The 19,441-nt window shown below is 45.9% G+C and overlaps 2 protein-coding genes across 4 annotated transcripts in view; one reads left to right on the forward strand and one right to left on the reverse strand.

Annotated features, from left to right (window-relative positions):
* The window catches only part of SLC16A6 (solute carrier family 16 member 6), a 71,463-nt gene extending 68,551 nt beyond the window's left edge, over positions 1–2,912 (reverse strand). Inside the window, exon 1 of the mRNA XM_069655063.1 lies at positions 2,653–2,912. The gene's annotated coding sequence lies outside the window, so the exon portion shown is untranslated. The remainder of the gene's footprint in view (positions 1–2,652) is intronic.
* ARSG (arylsulfatase G) overlaps positions 1–19,441 on the forward strand; it is a 2,321,949-nt gene that overhangs the window by 147,502 nt on the left and 2,155,006 nt on the right. The gene's annotated exons all lie outside the window — the stretch shown is intronic.

Consider the following 19,441-nt stretch of genomic DNA (forward strand, 5'->3'; position numbering starts at 1 on the left):
CTGATCCTCATCCCCATCACGGGAGACTACGAACAAGACTCAGCCACCATTAATAAGATCCACGCCATTATTCAAAATTTGAATGGCCACCAACTGTCAACGATGAAAAAACAGAGATCCTCATAAGTAGATCCCCCATCCCGATTAAAAACCCTCCATGCTAACTACTCCATCGATGGCACACCCATCCCAGTACATGTCAAAACCATAGGCGTCCACATAGCATCCAACCTCACGATGAGCAAACGTATCAGTAGCCTTGCGTCGGCTACTGCCTACACTGCTAAACTCATTGCACTCAGCAGTCAATTTCTTAACCCAAAACTTCCTCACCCTAGCCCCAATTCTATCAAAACTTGTAATACCCTTTTACTAGGAACCACAAATACGAATCTCGACAAAATGCACTTTTTAGTTGTTGCACTTGTTACAAAACAAAGCACTAAGGGCAGCTTTTGGGCTAAAAAGAAATTATCATATTTCCCACATTAGGAGAGAAGTACATTGGCTACCCATCAAGGATAGAATCCTATTTAAGACTCTCATTACCACTCACAAATGTATCACTAACGTTGTCCCATCACTCAAAAAAAATACCCCCAGTACCCACCTTTTCGTCCCAAGAGCACCAGTGCAGGGGGAGTGTCAGCTTTCCTGTAGCTGCACCTAAAATATGGAACTCCCTCCCCATCAGCGCTTCAAGAGCCTCATCAAAACTTGGCCCTTCAACTAGTTCTAACCATAAGTCTGCCCTCCAGGTCACTGAGCTCCTCACTCCCCCCGCCTTACCTGGCTTCCTGCTCTGTCTGTGCTGTATAACTATGCCATGCCTCGAACTGCACTGTCTGTATTGTACTATAATCATGCTATGCCTTGACCTGTGGCTGTTAATATATACTGTAAAACTGTAATTCTCCCTGTAACCAGTCCAGCCTGTGTCATGTAACTTATGCTGTGATACCCGTGTAACAAATGCAATAAATAAATCTCACAACCCCTTCCCAGAGGAGTCAGTGGGTATATTCTACAAAACTGTGTATGGTAATGTACATCTACTGCTGTGTTGTACTGTGTGGCTGGATACACTGTATGCCAATAATGATGGTATAGTACTATAAAACTGTCCTAGCTATACAGTACTGTGCATCAGTAACGGGTATGAAGTACTTTGTAATCAACTGTACTGTGTGCAAGACAATATATACCTACGCTGGTTGTAATACTGTGCATCTGTGGTTTCATGGTATCGATAGCTCCACTAGCTGAATAGTGTGATACTATAAAGTACTGTTTGTTGACTACTATACTCAGGTACTGGTCGCACAGTACGGCCAGCTGGACAGTACTGTAAACGTGTATCCATAAACGGACTATCTATACTGGTAGCCTTTTATTAGTTGAACTGATGGTGTATGCTGCCTCGCATGCCAACTTAGTCTATTCTGGAACTAGCATGCCGAGATCACAGAAATGCAACTGATGCGGATGGATAACCCACACAGGCAGCCGATAAAGCACTGCCATAAAGACTCCTCCCACGCATGGGGCAACCCCGTCCTCCCCCAACCGGGAATACTTCACTACATTTAAAAACTATTCGAAACATTAATTGGGGGCTAAATAGTTTAGTTAGCTGCACTTGTGTTGGCCAGTCCAAAGCGTGCTTCATCGCAGCAAACGCGCCTCTCTCACAGTATCACTCTGTGCCATAGTTGATGCTATAATGTAGACTGCAATAGCAGCGCACGTTGCTAGCAGCGCTTTACAGTTGGGAGACGTGCGCTCTGTTCCATTTGCTTTGTCACGTGGTGTAAGTTCTCAAAGCAATGGAGACCCTACAATGTTTTTTTCTCCCTTTTACAAAAAAGGCGTTGTGGTATGATATGTAGCCAGCAGGTGAGTATCTCTCCAATTCCGGATGTTCTCGCATTTGAAAGTAGAAACCGAAAGGAAGGCTTTAAACGTAGCTTAAAAGCTTACACAACAACTGCTTGCAATCCACGTGTTGCTGAAAAAACAACCATTAAGTTTCATTTGCAGTCGAACGTGTGTCCCGGGTCGGATGGGCGTATATACGGCAACGCCCGAAACAAACAACAGCAAAATGCTAATGTGTGCACTTTTTTTTAGGAGAACGTGTGGCACTCTTTGAGCCAATGTGGGCCAGTTTTATGAATTACTTCACTGAGCGGCTGGCAGTTTTGACCGTTGTTGCTGAATACATATTCTTTAAATTGCACAATTTGCATTACATTTTATCCAAAAAAAAGTCCCCCCTGGGTAGTATTCAAACAGCCTGTCGTAAAAGGAATGAAGTGCCTATTGCAATTGTGTGCCACTTTTTCCATTGGTGCCCAACACAGTTTTGTGCCCCAGTCCGATCCTGCTTGCGTCCTTCGGGAAGTGGGCGCATCGCTGTAACTTGTTTGCTGCCTAACACTCGGATACAAGTAACGAACGTGCTAGCATTAGGGAATCCCGATCAAACGTCAATTACAATTTCATGGCCGCAGTCCTGTAAGGTGGCAATTTCTCGCGTACTGTAACAATTTTAATCATTTAATTAAGAATTGCTGACTATTTTAATTAGCGTCTTTGACATTTCAAACGGTTTGGTGATAGTGAGCATGCAGTAACTGGAAGCGTACTCACCAGCAGTGTGCTGTGTGGCTAGCAGCACCAGGTCAGATCTCACTCGGACCACCGAACTCTTCTCATGCCCTGCATGGACGGGCCATGCTTCCTCCTCTTAACCCTCTGCGACCCGGGGGAGGTGGCCGTGTGGCGGCAGGACCGAGTGTGCCCGGACTCGCCTCCTTCTGCCCGCACACACGGCCGATCTCTGCTCCTCTCTACCTCCCCCGGTCCCTGCTGCCAACCTTCGTCAGGTTCTTGGAATATATACCGGCTAAAGCCGGTCTGCCGGCGCGTCCCCGAGACGACCGGGAGCGCGCATCAGCTTGTGCACCACCGCTCCATAGAGGATATGTGTACGTAGACTGCTTTCTTTTCTTTATTTTTTTTTTGGATGCAGTCTCGGGCAGAGGATGGCGGCTCCCGAAGTCGTAGATGGTTATTGTATTAAAAGATGTGTGTATACTGAAGGCAGATCACCCATTGATGTGCCCTCCGTTCCATGTTTATAGTGCCTTCATTACAGTAGTTGCACTTTGCAATAAATAGCCTGTGGGTCATGCCTCGAAATGATGCTATACATCTTAATGATGTCGTTTTAAGATTTTAAAACTGATAGCACTGTTCTATTACACGAATGCGCTAAAAGCCTGTAGAATTAATGGCATGTGCTAACATACACAGCATATTTGGTGAACAGGACTTGGGCCTAAAATTCGACTTCGCATGGAGTGGAAGCTTTCCCCGACACCACTTAAGGTTTAGAAGTGGGAGTTTTACTCTATTGCACCTTAAGGCACAATCGTTTTTCGCAGAATTCAGCAAACCAACATTCTACACAGCCAAAGGCAATGGTGTGTGTAGAACACAGCATGGCATGTACACATTCTGGTAATGCAGCCAGACACCCTTATAGAGGCGGCAGGCATGTTAAGTGTCTATTCACAATTCTAATAATTTGTACACAAATTAATTGATTCATCCAGTCATGGACTCGCCTTCTTGCACTGGATATTACTATGTTATATGACATCGGATAACGTATTTTACTCCAAGTGGAGATGCTGACACATAGATTATGAGTGGTGTTAAGAAAGCACTAGCTAGGAAAGCAGTATCACCTCCACCATTTATCAGCGACCCAACGGCGAGGACTGCTTTAGAAGCAAACAAAACATTGTGAGGGGGGGTGAGGGAGGAGAGGAATCGCAGCTGTGCATTTTGTTGCAAGGGCCCTGTCAAAACACAAACGAGGATCTACTCACGCTCCAATACCTAATCCCCCACACTAGCGTGGGATGGGGGTTTAGATTCTATAAAAGACAAGGAGGCGAGTATTATGCATTTCAATCTTTACTGAGATCCACAGCAGCAAAGGAAAAAACTTTGTAAAACGAAATTTTTAAAACACATAAAGTTATAACAATGCAATGGGAACATCCCAGTTCAACATGGTGGGCAGGTCATGCCCTGTAGGTAGCCAATAGGGAGCGAGCCCATCCCATATAGGTCCATTCCTTTAACAACTCCCCCTCTTTCTGAAGCTGATCCTCCGCACACGATCGCCGAACCACTTCTCCACGTACAATGAAGACCAAACTCCTCTGGAGATGCTGGGCTGAACCGTCATCAACCTTGGAACGGAAACTCATTCTTATTCCGGCGTCGAAGTCATCAATCGAAAGCTGAAACAACAACCAACACCAGTAAGGGTGGGTGGGTGGGATAATACTCACCTCCTTGTCTTTTATAGAATCTAAACCCCCATCCCACGCTAGTGTGGGGGATTAGGTATTCTATGGCAAGACAGGAGGCTCATATTATGCAAGTTCAAAGCCCTTGCATTACATTCACCGCCACATGAGCAATACGTTTATGGTAAAATGTCTTAAAAGTTGACTCCCTGGACCAGTCAGCTGCTTTTAAAATCTGTTCCAAGCTACCCCCCAGAAAGGCTGCTTTAGAGGCCATAGCGCCACGGACTGAGTGGGGACCAAAGGAGGAAGTGTCCACCCCTGCCTCTCGCATGACCCATTTGATCCATCTGGCTAAAGTAGAAGGGGAGACCGGCTTATGGGGTTTTCGGAAGGAAATCAGCAGCTGAGAGGTATTGGGAGGTCTAAAACTTTCAGTTTTTAGCTCAAAACATTTCAGACAATTAACCACACATAATTTACAATCTTCAGGAAAAGCAGGATAGGATATCGAGGAAGTCATGCATTTAGTCCTTCGTGAGATAAAGAAAGTAACCCCCTGAGGGGTGAACATCTTATTATCCACATCCAAAGCTCTGATATCAGAGACCCTTTCAATAGATACTAGACATAGCAACATAGCAAGTTTGGCAAATAACTGCCCCAGGGACAGATCTTCATTAGGAGGCCAGGACCGAAAGAGCTGTAAAACCATATTAACATCCCAAAGAACCGAATATTTCGGTTGTGGTGGAACCTTCATACGGATAGATTTGAGGGCTCTTCGCACCAAAAAATGCCTACCCACCGGTTCCCCTTTCACCAAAAGGTGTCCTGCTGAAATAGCTGAACGAAAACCATTAACAGTCCTGTAGGCTTTTCCTTCCTTATACAACTCCACTAAAAAATTAACCACCTCTACAGGAGGGGCTGAAACGGGATTGAGGTGCCTAGCCACACACCAGCTAACCCATTTGTTCCATGCTGAGGAATACCCCACCTTAGTAGAGGGTGCCCAGGAGTCCCTGATAACCGCCATAGAGTCTTGCGAAAGTCCTCTGAAGCACCAGGAAGAGCTGAAATCTTCCAAGCCATAAGGGCAAGGTGTCCCCGCAGGACCAACTCGTGAGGGTGACCCTCCGGATCCACCAGCAATAGGGGATCGAAAGGGAGGAGACGGGGAATATCTACCGCTAACTCTAGCAGAGCCGGAAACCAAACCTGAGAGGGCCAAAAGGGGGTGACTAGAACCAGAGACGCCGCTTGTGTGCGTGCTTGGACCAGAACCCGCGCTATCATGGCAAAGGGAGGAAAGGCATATCCCAACTGACCCGACCAATACTGGAGGAACGCGTCGGTGCCCAGAGCTAACGGATCTGGTCTCCAACTGTAAAACTTGGGAACTTGACAATTCAGTCTTGAGGCAAACAAGTCTATGGTCAGGGGACCCCAGAGGGACGCTAAGCGGGAAAAAAGAGATCTGTTCAACATCCAATCGCTCCTGTCTTGCAGGTGCCTGGAGTTCCAGTCTGCCACTTCGTTGTTCACTCCCGGGAGGTATTCCGCTTTCAATGTAATATCCCTGTCGAGGCAAAAATGCCAAAACTCTCTTGCCAAATCCGCCAAGACTTTGGACCTGGTACCCCCCAGATGATTGATGTACCTCACTGCAGAGATGTTGTCCATCCGGAGGAGAACACAACAATTCCCCCGATCCTTGAGGAGACTCCGAACCGCAAAGGACCCCGCTAACAACTCTAGGCAGTTGATATGAAGATGTTTCTCTGACTCCGACCATTTCCCACCTGTGGAAACCTGACCTAATCTGGCTCCCCAACCTGATCTGCTCGCATCTGACTCCAGTACGACATCCGGAGATGGGCCAAAAATTGCCTTGCCATTCCAGGCCTCCATGTGCCTGAGCCACCACAGGAGTTCCAACCTGGCTTCCGGCGTCAATACCACCATTTGGGAGTAAGAGAGACATTTGCTCAAATGCTTGGTTTTTAAGCGCTGCAGAGCTCTGTAATGTAAGGGAGCAGGGAAGATAGACTGAATGGATGCTGACAGCATTCCCACCACTCTGGCTAACTGCCTGAGGGAGACCTTCCCTCTCTTGAGGAGCAGCCGAATTTCCTTCTTTATCTTGGATAGTCTGGTGTCTGGGAGAAGGATGCAAAGCTTTGAATCTATATTGAAGCCCAGAAATTGGATACATTGCGTAGGCTTCAATATGGATTTTTTTACATTTATCACAAAACCTAGATCCTGCAAGAGGGTCACCGTGAACTTCAGCTGAGAACACAGAGTTTGATAATTCTGGGCTAGGAGCAACATGTCGTCTAAATAAATTATGATCCGAATCCCCCTGGATCTGAGAAGGGCCATCACCGGCCTCATGAGCTTGGTGAAGCACCATGGGGCCGAGGACAGGCCAAATGGAAGGGATGCAAACTGCCACACCCGCCCCCCCACTGAAACTGGAGAAACTCCTGATGCGGGGGAAAGACGGGAACAACCAGGTAAGCGTCTTTGAGGTCCAACTTGACCATCCAATCCGCAGGGAGAAGGGTATCCCTGAGTAAATGAATTCCCTCCATTTTGAAGTGGTGATACACCACAAAAGAGTTGAGGGCTTTCAGGTTGATAACTGGGCGAAACCCCTGGTCTGGTTTCGGAACCAGAAAAATGGAACTTAGAAACTGAGAGGCCTTGTAAGAAGCCGGGACCACCGCCCCCTTGGAGATGAGATCCCTTACCTCCAAATCTATGAGTGATTGTTTGACTTCGTCGAACACTAGAGGAAGGGGAAAAGACAACTGACAAGGTAGGGCATAGAAATCTATTTGATAACCCTGAACCGTTTGTAACACCCAAGGATCCGAAGTGAGGGCTTCCCACTGCGGGAGGAACCTGGCCAGTCTGCCCCCTAAACTTTTGAGGGAAAAAACTTTTAGCACCTGAGAAAGTACCTGCATGCCCTCTTGCTCTTCCGGCTCCTCTGCCGGCACGTCCTCTGCCATTGGAGTTCTGTTGAGGGTAGAAGTGGGTATGTGCTCCCCGAGCAGAGGAGGTATGGTGAGCGCCCCGGGGCGCGAACTGGCGGGGACGGGAGGAGCCCTGGGAAAAACGGCCGGAGGAGCGGGCCCTACCTCGTCCAGCCTTGTTAAAAACCTTTGGGGCAAAAACCTTTTTAATATTAACCTGCGCCTTGTCCAACGCTGTAAAGGTGTGAACATAAGCCGACAAGTCTTTCAGGAAAGAATCTCCAAATAAATTACCCTGAGCTGAAGGGCCCCCTTCTCTTTCGGCCATGTCTGCCAACTTGGAATCCAACCTCATCAACAAAGATTTTCTCCTCTCCCTACATATGGAGGCATTGGCGTTGCCGAGCAGGCATACCGTACGTTGGATCCAACCCCTTAATGCCTCAACATCCACCGGGGTATTAGAGGCCGCCGCCTCTTCTGCCATTTCAAAAATCTGCGTGACTGGACCCAGGATGTCCAACAGCCTGTCTTGGCAACTACGCCACGCTTTATCGACCCCCTTCTTGGGGTCCTTCCCTTTCTGGGACAGAAAAGCCACCATAGACTGGTCAATTTCTGGCGCTAAAGCCACCTTGTCTGCAAGCATAGGTCTGGGACACTCTGACCGCAACTTATTACGATCCTCTTTGGGCATGGGGCGCCGTACCCAGAACTTAAGGAACGAGGAAACCTCCTCAGAGGGCTGCCACTCGGCCGACCTGGGGTGTTGAATTAGGGCAGGGTCAAAGAAAGGCACCCCGCTACCATCAAGCAGGGGCGCTTCCTGAGGGCACGGCGAAGTTACTTTTTTTCCTCCTCTTAGGGGGCGAATCCGAATCAACAGAGCTTTCTGAGGATGACACCGCAATAGGGTACTCCTCCGGTGCAAAACGTGCAAGCGCAGGCCCGGGTGTGGAAGTGAAAGGTTGATGAGACTCTTCCCACCCTCTCTTTAAAGCTCTTTTAGGGGAAGATATGGGAGAAATGGCCAAGGGGGGACTGAATTGTCCCTGGAGATGTTTAGTTTTGGCTGTACACTTTTTAGGGGCCAGGGGTGCAACTGAAGGGGAAACCTCTTGAGAGGGGTGGAAATCCGCAATGCGGGATATTAATCTGTCAAAGGCAGACGCCAAGGTGTTATTTAAACCAGATAAAGCCGTGTCCAAAGAGGACTGAATAGCTTGAGCCACTGAAGGCTGGGTATGACAGGATTGATCCCCCACAATGTCTCCAGCCCTGTCACTTTTCTTGGCAGTACGTACTTGCGTGCTGGCATCAGCAGAGGAGGGGAGCACCCCCTTATCCATGACAGCACCTGGCAGTATTCCACTCGGAATATATATATATGAATATATAATATAAATCAACAACAGCCGGGCAAGCTGATAAACCAATGAAGCCTAGCAGGCTTAACCCACAATACCTCAGGTATAATATCAGGGAGAGGGCCCCCTATGCCTCACACAGGCAGAAACTGCTAACTAGCAGTAAAAGCACGCGAGCAGCGTGAGGGAAAAAATTATAAAGTCAACACAATTATAGGCACAATCCTAACAACATAAATTTCCATATTAAACTGTATATCAATTGACAGAAAAAACCCCCAGGCTGATAGCAGGTTCGAACTGCCAACCTTTGGCACACCAACCGCGTGTGCTAAGACCCAGGGTGAACGCACGCAGCCTGTCAGAATACACGCTTTCTGACTCAGGCTGCCGCGCTCTACAACAACAAAGCCGACGGCGCGGCCCTGAACAGGGACGCGCGCCTGCCCTAGAACGCGGTGAGCGTTCGCAACAAAGTGTCCCTAAGGACCGACACAGCGTGTGGGAGGGAACGCTCGCCCTTCAGGCCTACGCGAATCCCCCAAGCCGCGGAGCGGGCTCCAATGCGGAACGCCACGCTCGCGTGTGAAGAAAAAAATGACACAAAGTAAAGTCAAGAAAAAAGCACACGCTTTAAATCAAAACGCCGTAATAAGGCAAACCAAGATAACAAAGCACAAATAATACAAGCAATTCCCACAGAAAACGCCACAATGTAGCTAAGTAAACTGTAGGTGTGACTTAGCTGTGGGTCAGCAGCAAAGAAAGAGGGGGAGTTGTTAAAGGAATGGACCTATATGGGATGGGCTCGCTCCCTATTGGCTACCTACAGGGCTTGACCTGCCCACCATGTTGAACTGGGATGTTCCCATTGCATTGTTATAACTTTGTTTTAAAAATTTCGTTTTACAAAGTTTTTTTCTTTGCTGCTGTGGAGCTCAGTAAAGATTGAAATGCATAATATGAGCCTCCTGTCTTGCCATAGAATCTGTGTCCAACCTGCAGGTTATTTTAACAGTCCAGCCAACACAGTGAGTAGCATTCAATTGTTTAATAGTAAAACCTATCGTTTGCGCCACTATATGACCCTCAACACCGTGGCAGCAAGTCCTTCATATAAACAAGCTGGCAGTTGAAACAAACTTTTTTTGCCTGGCTGATTTGGAATAGCAGGTGGGGCTAATTTACAAGAACGCCCCTGCGTAGCGCTTGCGCCTAGTGCGAGAGTTGGGCGCAGTCACGCTGCACTCCTACGGAGCTGCTGGCTGTTGAAGCAACCTTTTTTTTGTCTGACTGATTTGGAGTAGCAGGTGGGGCTATTTTACAAAAACAGAGAGCTTGTGTGAGAGTTAAGTGCAGTCCGGTGCCGTGCTGGTGCTGTGACTATTGCTAGATGAAATCTGGATAAACTTTTCAGAGTAAAATGTGCATCCTCCAACTGAAGCAGGCGACCCAGTAAGAATGAATCAAGCTATGTGCTCCTAGATAAATGATTAACCAGGCCATAGTAGACAAGCAAGCTCCTAGGGGGCTTGCTATTTTGGAACCTTTAATGTGTGACATTAAGCTATTGGAAGAGGGAGCAACACGTCCTATCGCCTCAGGTGGCGAACGGACGGGGTGGAACCTCAATCTAAGCTGAGTGGGAGTAAAATAACGACATATTTCTCCAAAGGGCTTTGCCCTGGAGAACCTGTTCGCCCAAACTAAATCATTGATACTGAGCTTTTGGAAGACGCTTTGCTATCAAGGCCGAGGCAGTTTCACAACCCCCCTTATCCCTGGCTTTCTACACCAAAGCCATCCATAGACTTTACATTTCTTGATCGTTTTTGAACGATGCATTGACAAAAATGTATACAGAGAGGACAGCTGGCTCGTCATTGCCAACAACAGTTGTCCAAGTACAGAATTTACTACCTCAGCAAGTCTCACCATGGAACCCTTGTGTTGTAAACCCTGACACAGAGAGAGCCCATAAGAGTGCCCCTGAGTCTGCTCCCCCAGCCCGTGATTCTGTATATAGAGCCCACTGAGTAGAACTGCAATCGTGACTGGCATCATCTGATTCCTGTGATTCAGAGATGTCTATGCATCCAAGAGGTGGGGGGAGCATAGGCCAAACTTTCAGTGTGATACCTCAAATATAAGGCGGCACAAACAATGTCTTTAACACCTTTTTTATGAAATTATGAGGCTATTAATGATGATCGGAAGATCATGCTACATAGCTTGCAATGCTTCACTCTAAAATTATTTTTATGGAAGGTTTTGTGACCGCTTGGAAACTGGAAAATTATTGCTCGTTAAGTCCTCAGCCTCCCTCTTCCGCTAGCCTTACTACGTCTGAGCCGAATAGGGATAGTCCATTGCCTGATAATCCGGCGATGAGTTCAATAATGAATCCGGTCAATGCAATCTATGGAATGAACGTGCGTAAAGCTCAGGATTTGTAAGAGGGTGCCCACACAGGGCCTTCAGTAGTTGTGGCTATGTAAGCTAATTTAGAGGTGAGTTTTGATCAGCCAGAGGCTGAAGGTCCAACACCGGAGGAGTGCCCAATCTTCTGTCAAGGTCGTAAGAAGAAGCACGGGTCATATAACGCGAGCTACCAAATCTAATAACCAAAAGCTACCTGCTAGGGGCTGCAGAATATTTTTGCACAACTTGGAAATCCCGGTGAGGGGTTCTAAAGAAGGGGAGCCCAGTAAAAAAGCTTTACACAAGACTGGACCCATACTAATGAAGCTTAAGAAAATAAAATCAAGTCATACGCAGAGCCAGGAAGAGGAGGGAGACAAGTACGGGTGGTCATTTAAACCTGTCCACATAATAATAATGTATAATAATTTGATGTTTATATAGCGCCTTGATCCAAAGCACTTTACAGAGCACATCTTTACAAAAATTATTATTATACCTATAAAATTGAGGACCTGGAAGACCTTGTAGATTCAGAAGAGGTTCTTCAGCAACCACCCCTTCTGCCGGTTTGGAAAGTACAGTCCTTGAAGGAGACCCTTAATCCACAGATTCTTAAGACTTTGGAAAAGGACTCAGTTCTACGCATCCAGTGGGTAATTCCAACAGGTAATATCCCCGTTTATGATGCTAAAACAAAAAAGGCAGAAAGATTACTTGAAATTTGAAGCTGCTAGTGCTCACTTATTTCAATCAAAAGATTGTATAGGGGATGACCATAACTCCTTAGTTAAAGATACAAAAAGGAGAGAGGGGATGGAGGCATGCTAATATTGGAACGTTTGCCTGTAGATGATTTATGAATAGAGGAAATGTTCTGAAATTATTCACCATATACTGAACCTAAGGTCAATAGATTCTAGAGACATTAACTGTGTTGAGTTTGTACAGGAGTATCAACTGGATAGGGTCTTTCTACATGTAGAGACGGGCCTGGTAAGACAAGCCCTGCTTGACACTGCCCCTCATATTTTGTAGCAGGGTTTTGGCCTATGGTGGATAGAAGGAAAATATTGATTTACAGCTGTATGAGGAGAAAAAGGAGCTTGGTTAGCGGAAGCTTTGGGTGTCAGTAACTAAATAATGAGGATCTGTCTAAAGGCACTGTTGGGGGAGGGGTTCCTGGAACACGCAGGGTTTTACTCTTTTCTTTAGGAAAGATGATTTCAGCTTTGATGATTTACATTGTATGACTACAGGAAACCTGGCTCCGTACTGCGCCTGTACTGGATGTTTTTTTCTGTTTGGTTGAACCCTGCACTGCAGGGCCACAGGGGGTAGACCTGTTTCGGGATTGATGATGGCAATAAAGAAAGAAACAAGTTAATAATAATAGAGGAAATTAATTTGAATCCCTACAATACAGATAGTCAAACTGTTTGGTCAACGAGATAGGTACCCAGAGTGGCGGATGTTAACCATCTTTAATGTCTATTGGAACTCTCCAGCAATGTCTCATTACACTTTTATAAATGCTGTGGCTGAACTGATTGATGATTGCTTAATTAACCATGAATGCTCAGCAGTTCTAATTTGTGGGGATTTAAATATTACATGCTTTGACAAAAGAAGGGAAGTTCTATATAAGTCAGTAGATGGTGTGGACTCGGCTACCAAAAGAGGCCTGAGATAACTGGCGTTAATGAGCTCCTGTGATCTCCATTTGTTAAAAGGGAGAATTGCTGGCGACATTCCAGCGAGTTTGACCTGGGTAAGAGGGAACCTGACGGCCACCCTGCATTATATGTTTATCTAAGGTGGCATGTTATTTTATATTGAGAGTTTACAGGTCCTTCCCTCTACACAGAGTGACCATGCAATCTTAAAAATGGGTTGGTCACTGAGGAGATCTGGAGGTTCTGATTCTTATAAAACAAGAGTGGTAATATTGCAAGGAAGAAATCGCCCAATTGTAAGATCGGATCTGATTATGAAGATTCGATGTGATTTTAGGAGAACCCTGTTGAGTGTTAGAGAGAATTGGACTTACATACTGTCATTGACTATATTCCGGTTTTGTGTAAATTTGACAAAAAGCAAACTGGAAGCACTAGAGTGCAATATAAGCATAAACACTTTTTATATAGAGTTCATGAGACAAAAAAAGAGCTACAAGCTGATATTTGAAGAATGAAGGTTCTTCCTAAGGAAGAGCTGATTACACATTGAAGAAAGTGCAAAAATAATTTAAAACGGCCTGCGGATGCATACATCGTGGCTTTTACAGCAAGATGCAGAGAAAATGTTCACTGCTACATGTCTGAAAAGAGCTGGGGATATATGGCACCTTATTAAGTGTGATGCCACTCCACAGTTGGCCTTTCGGCTAAACCCTATTCTGGAGTGTATCTGGATTGGCCATTTTGAAAGAACGTTCACTAGCCCTGAAAAGGGGAACGTTGCTATCCAGGTGAGTCCAGAGGTCAATTGGAAAATTCCATTCGAAAAAGAGGAGATGGTATCCCTGATTAAAAAATCGAGCAACTCTAAAGTGCCATGGCAAGATGGCCGGACTAATGTAATTTTGAAGAGCGATCCTGAATTATGGTCCGAATTTCTATGTATATTGTTTGTGCAAGTAGTACAAACTAGAGGTGCCTCCCTCCTGAAATGCATTGATTATAGTGCCAATTTATTAAAAGGGCGATGGGTTGAGTCCAAGAAACTATCGCCCTTTTAGACATTCTGGGAAAGATTTTCGCCTGTATCATTTTAAAGGGCTTTATGAGGTGGATTTATGATAGCAACAGATCTGATATTGTCAAACAGGCCGCATAAAAATATTAGGCACAACACTGAACGTCTTTATTCTAAACATAGTCAGAGTGCTTGGAAAAGGGACAGCCATTTACCTAGCGTTTATTGAGCATCCAACGGTGTGAATCGTGAACTTTTGTGGATAAAGATGTCAAAATGGTGTTGTCCGCAAGATTTATTAGAGATAGTTGAAGAGCTGTATAATTCAACGCCATTGAAAGTGAGGTTTAACCTAGGGGGAAAACTTTCCCGAACGATTTGCTCTTTTAAAAGGCAAAAACAGGGGTGTCCATTGGCCTGGCACTTTTTAACTTGTTCATATCTGATCTCGGGAACACACTAAAGAAGGGGAGAGCTTTCCGCCCTAAGACAGATGGATTTCCTTTCCGGTGGTTGCTTTATTGCTTATGATTTGGTCTTCCTGGACCATAACCCAATTGGCCTCCAGCGTTAGCTCGATAGGCTACATGAATATGTTCAGAATAATGGCCTCTTTGTAAATGTTGCCAAATCAACAGTGATGATATTACAGTCATTGAAGAAAAAGCAGAGAGAGGCCTTAAAATGGAAATAGAACGGGAGGCATTCAGAGGGTGGAACATTTTAATTATTATGTATGTGTATTAACTCGAGTTGTGTGAATTACCTGACTATAAACAGGTTAAAATTAAAGGGCAGAAACTTGGCAGCTCAAGCCTGTGCTTTGAATAAGCACTGTGGTAATTTTTCTCTACTGCCAGTTGTGCATTTCTATAAGGCAAAAGTGGTGGCGGGTTTGAATTATGAAGCAGAAGTTTCCTTGAGCTTGCCGGATCAAATTTGGCCGGTTTTAGGTTTATTTTGGAAGAAGGTTTTACCAGTCCCCAAAGGTATGGCAATCCAAATCATCCATATTAAGCTGGGATTGCTTTCCCAACAGGCTATGGTATGTTGGAAGAGGTTCCCTTTCTAGGTAATGGACCATAATGTCGGCCTCATTTGTGCGTCCCAGCAGTCACTGTGACTTTGGGGGTGCACAAAATACGGACTCTCATTACTGCCCCCAAGGAGAGCAGGGGTTGCTGGGGTGTCGCCCGCTCTCCTTGGGGGCAAACGGGAGTCAGGGGAACCCCCATTGTGGTAAGCGGGGAACAAGAAAGTAAAATAAAACAAAAAACACTTGCAGCGTCCGCTCCGACCCATGCAAGTGGGAGGAACAGACGCCGCAGGGATAGTGGTGCGTCGGCGGCACACACAGAAGTGTGCTGCCGTGAAGGTAAGTGGGGCGGTCTGGTAGGGATATGCGGGTGGGGAAGGTGGGTAAAGTGATCTATTTGATCACTGCGCTGCGCCGCAATTGGGGTCGACATTATCGTCAGTGCAGTGATCACATAGATTCACTTTCTATTGTAAATGTATAGTGGAGGAAGCTAATGCAATGTTTGCATAGTGAATGGAAAACGGACTAAATTGATACCCAAGAATCATCGAAAATGTATAGATTATTTTATCATTTTGCACATGAAACAAAAGCTTTTGATACTATGCCTGCGTATTTGGTGAAATGCCCTAATCAATTTCATAGGAACCAGATTTTACATTTGCGTTTTAATCTATTCCCAACCTTGGAATTGCTGTCCACCAGAAAACCAGAGACGTATACAGATTTAACTTGCAGAAAGTGTAAGAGGGGATCATAAAATTACTTTAAATCATTTAGTTTTGTACTGTACACAGCTGACCTTGTTGAGAGCTATTTATTTTGGAGAATTTTACTTCACATGGGTAAAATGGTGGAAAATGATTTGTAGTGGAAAATATGTAGCACCAGTTATAACAAACTCATCACGCAGGCCCAATCAAACACGAAGGAACTCTTAATATTCAAAAGGCAAAATTGCCTTATTGCAAGTGAAAATTAATGCCAAAAAGAACACCCTATCTGATCTTCCCCTGAACTCACTACCGCCTAACCTCCCAGTCCCTACATGCCCTCCCAAACCTTTTAGCTTCTCTCCGCTATCCATTGAGGAAGTGGAAAATATAATCAAAAAGCTTAAACCCTCAAATTGTCAAGGCGACACATGTCCTGCACCTATTATCAAGGAAGCTGCCCATGACCTTGCACCATTCATCACTACTTTTATAAATGCCTCCTTCAGATTGGCTATTGTCCCAGAGAACCTCAAGGATGCTTGGGGTATCCCACTAATCAAAAAACCTTCCCTTGACCCAAGCAACCCTGCCAATTACAGGCCTATTACTACGGTACCTTACCTACTAAAAAATTCTAGACCGCGCTGCTTACTTGCAAATACAGAACTATCTTGAATCAAACCAACTACTTGGTCTTCGTCAATCTGGCTTCCGCCCTAGACATGGCACAGAGACTGCCTTGATTGATTTAAAAACGCAAATTGATGACCTTAAAGATAAGGGCAAGCTGGCACTCCTCCTCTTGCTCGATCTGTCAGCAGCATTCGACTTGGTCGACCATAAGATCCTTTGCCACCATCTCAAAATTGCTGCACATTTTTCCGACTCAGCATCGTCATGGATCAGTTCCTTTTTAGCAAACAGAACCAGGAGGGTTTTCTCTCCTCTTGCCTCAGCAGAACCTGCACCTGTCCCCTGTGGAGTCCCCCCAAGGATCCTGCGTCTCCCCCAAACTATACAACGTGTTTACTAAGCCCCTCTGACATATTCGATTATCTGGGTGTCTCATATACCAACTATGCTGATGACACCCAGATACTCATCCCTATCTCATGCGACTTTGCTCTCGACGCAAAGGCACTTAATGATGTCTACCTAATCATCCAGGCGTGGATGGCTCATCATGGCCTCTGCCTCAATGATGAGAAAACGGAGCTACTCATCCTTGGAACGCACTCCAAACTGGCCAAACTTGACACAGCATACAAATCATTCACCATAGACGGTAACGTCATCAAAGTGTCAAACGTAGCTAAAACTCTAGGCATTTATCTTGGCGCAACCTTGTCACTAACCAGACAAACCAATGCCATAGCCGCCGCCTCGGCCTATACGTGCAAACTCATCACAGCCTGCAGACCCTTCCTGAACACCGAGAACTGCATCATTTTAGCTAGAACACTAATCTTGTCAAAAATAGACTACTGCAACGCCCTTTACTTAGGAACTAGCAAAAAAACCTGGACAAGCTACAAGTCACACAAAACAATGCCATCAGGGCAGCCCTCAACATCCCGAGAAGATCTCACATTTCTGACATTAGACACAACCTTCACCGGCTCCCTGTCGTGCAGCGAATATCGCTTAAAACATTAGCATTAAGTTACAGGGCCCAGAACAACTTGGCACCAGCTTATCTGACCAGCCGGTTCTCACAGCATGTTGCGCTCAGACCTCTGAGATCAGCCTATATCAATACTCTCTCTATTCCTAGATTTAAGTTACAATCTGCGGGGGGATCAAGCTTCCCAGTCCTTACAGCTAAACTTTGGAACACCACCCCCGTCACACTCGGATCAGAACCCACGTTCCACGCCTTCAAAACCAAAACCAAATCTTGGCTTCACAAGCTTGATGAGCGTACTTCGTTCCCACTTTAGGTGCTCCCCATAGTACACCAGCATCTCTTTCCCCGGTCCAACTCTTGCTCTCTTACTCTCTCTCCCCCTGCAGACCCTACTTTAGCTTCAAGTACCTTTTATACATTCCTGGAGTAACTATGTGTAACCGGCTCTGCTATTTCACTACCTGTATCTTTATAAGCTTTATTGTATATTGTTTCCTATATTGTTTCTTGTAAGACTGTTCCACTAAGGGATCAAGTTATGCTTGCCTGTAACCACCTTCTTGTAACTACGCGCCCATATGCCTCAGGGCAAAGCGGCGCGCTACAAATAAATAAATACAAATACAAACCACAATTCGTTTTTTTAAATGTAGTTTTTGCCTCTTTTTAAAACTAGAGTTCTATGTAAAGAATTTTATCAAGGGTAAGAGGGAAACTATAAAACAAGACAATTCAAATGATGTTTAATCGAGTACAGATGAAGATTTTATGTGGAATTTGTAAACTATTTTTCTATGGTTTGAAATTGGAGGTGTTATTGTGCAAAAGAAAGCGTTACTTTAGTATGCGGACGTGTCGGAGACGGCCATGCTAGGCGGTGCAGCCTGACGTGGCTCACCTCATTTAGGGTCCTTTCCTCGAATTGCGGAGGAGCAGAGAGCTTGGCAGCGAAGCAGTCGAGGCAACGGAGGACCGCAGCTACGATTGCGGTTGTCTGGCAGCCTTTCCACCTCGTTGCAGCATCCAGTCCTCCGCTCCAGCACCTCAGCCCACCAGCTCCACCAGCCTCGTAGACCCGTAGTCCTGAGACACACTTTGCCTCCTGACGGCGTTCGGCGGCTGACTGATGTGACCTGTGCCGGAGTGAGCACGTTTGAGCATTTTTCTAGCTATATGCTCAGTGTCCATCAGGTTTCGGGCAGCACAGGCGGGTAAGCAGCTCTACGACGGTGCTCTTCTGGGGTTCAAATCTTGTCCTGGTCTTTACCCTTAAGGGCTTTCCTAATTTCTCTAAGTATCATGCCAGTCACGATGCCTCATACTCTAGCAACACGGGCATAGACATGTCCATGGATGTCCATGGAAGACATTATAGGCTCTACCCCGGGGCTGGAAACACCCATTACCCAGTCTGATGCCACGAGTAGGGAGGAACTCCTCCTACACCCAACTATTGCCCCTCACAGGAGTGGCAATAGGTTATCAGAAGTTTTGGCACTAAGTGCCAAAAGGAGACAGAAGCCTCAACAGGAACAACTCTCCTTTTCAAAACTTTTGCTCATCAATAATGATTTCAAGAATGACCTGAAGCACGACAATAAAGTTGTTTGCTCCCTCTCTCCCATGCCTAAGCTCCCACATTTAATGGTAGCTAACCTTCACGATCACGGAGGGAGAGATGGGATCCATCCTTTGAATAAGAAATCTGATAACCATGAATACCATAGCCCGTTGGGCGCCCAAGACTGATTAACTCTACAAATTTTAAAAGGGAAGCAGATGGGGGTAATCCCTGCAGCAAGTACATATATGGGGTTGGCGGACCCCAAAATATCAGTCACGTGGAGAACCTTTAAGGCACAAATGCTGCGCGACCTTGCGGCCTGCTGTAACATGGAAGAGATCAGGGATCGGTGGCGTCTGTGGGTCCAATCACGCCCATTCCACCTTTGACACATTTACAAAAGTTTACTCAAACTGAACCAGAACCTGAAGGAATAGAAAAATCCTCTCAAACTTCCCTTGACCTTTTTGGTGCCCATCAAGGTTGCCAAATAGACCCTACAGAATTCCCCCTTGCAGTTTTGCACTTGCAGATGAAGGCTGTCATGCCTGCTCCTTGTTTGGTGGGTGAGCCACCACGAGAGGTCGCCAACTTGCCGGGCTACAAATCCTGACAATCTTCTGCTAAACAGAACGCAGTGGCGAACGTCAAACTCATGTAGGTGACTCTTGGCAGTCTGCACACAAGGAAATCAC

Source organism: Ambystoma mexicanum, chromosome 3q, assembly GCF_040938575.1.
Source record: "Ambystoma mexicanum isolate Mex_15411 chromosome 3q, UKY_AmexF1_1, whole genome shotgun sequence".
Lineage (NCBI taxonomy): Eukaryota > Metazoa > Chordata > Amphibia > Caudata > Ambystomatidae > Ambystoma > Ambystoma mexicanum.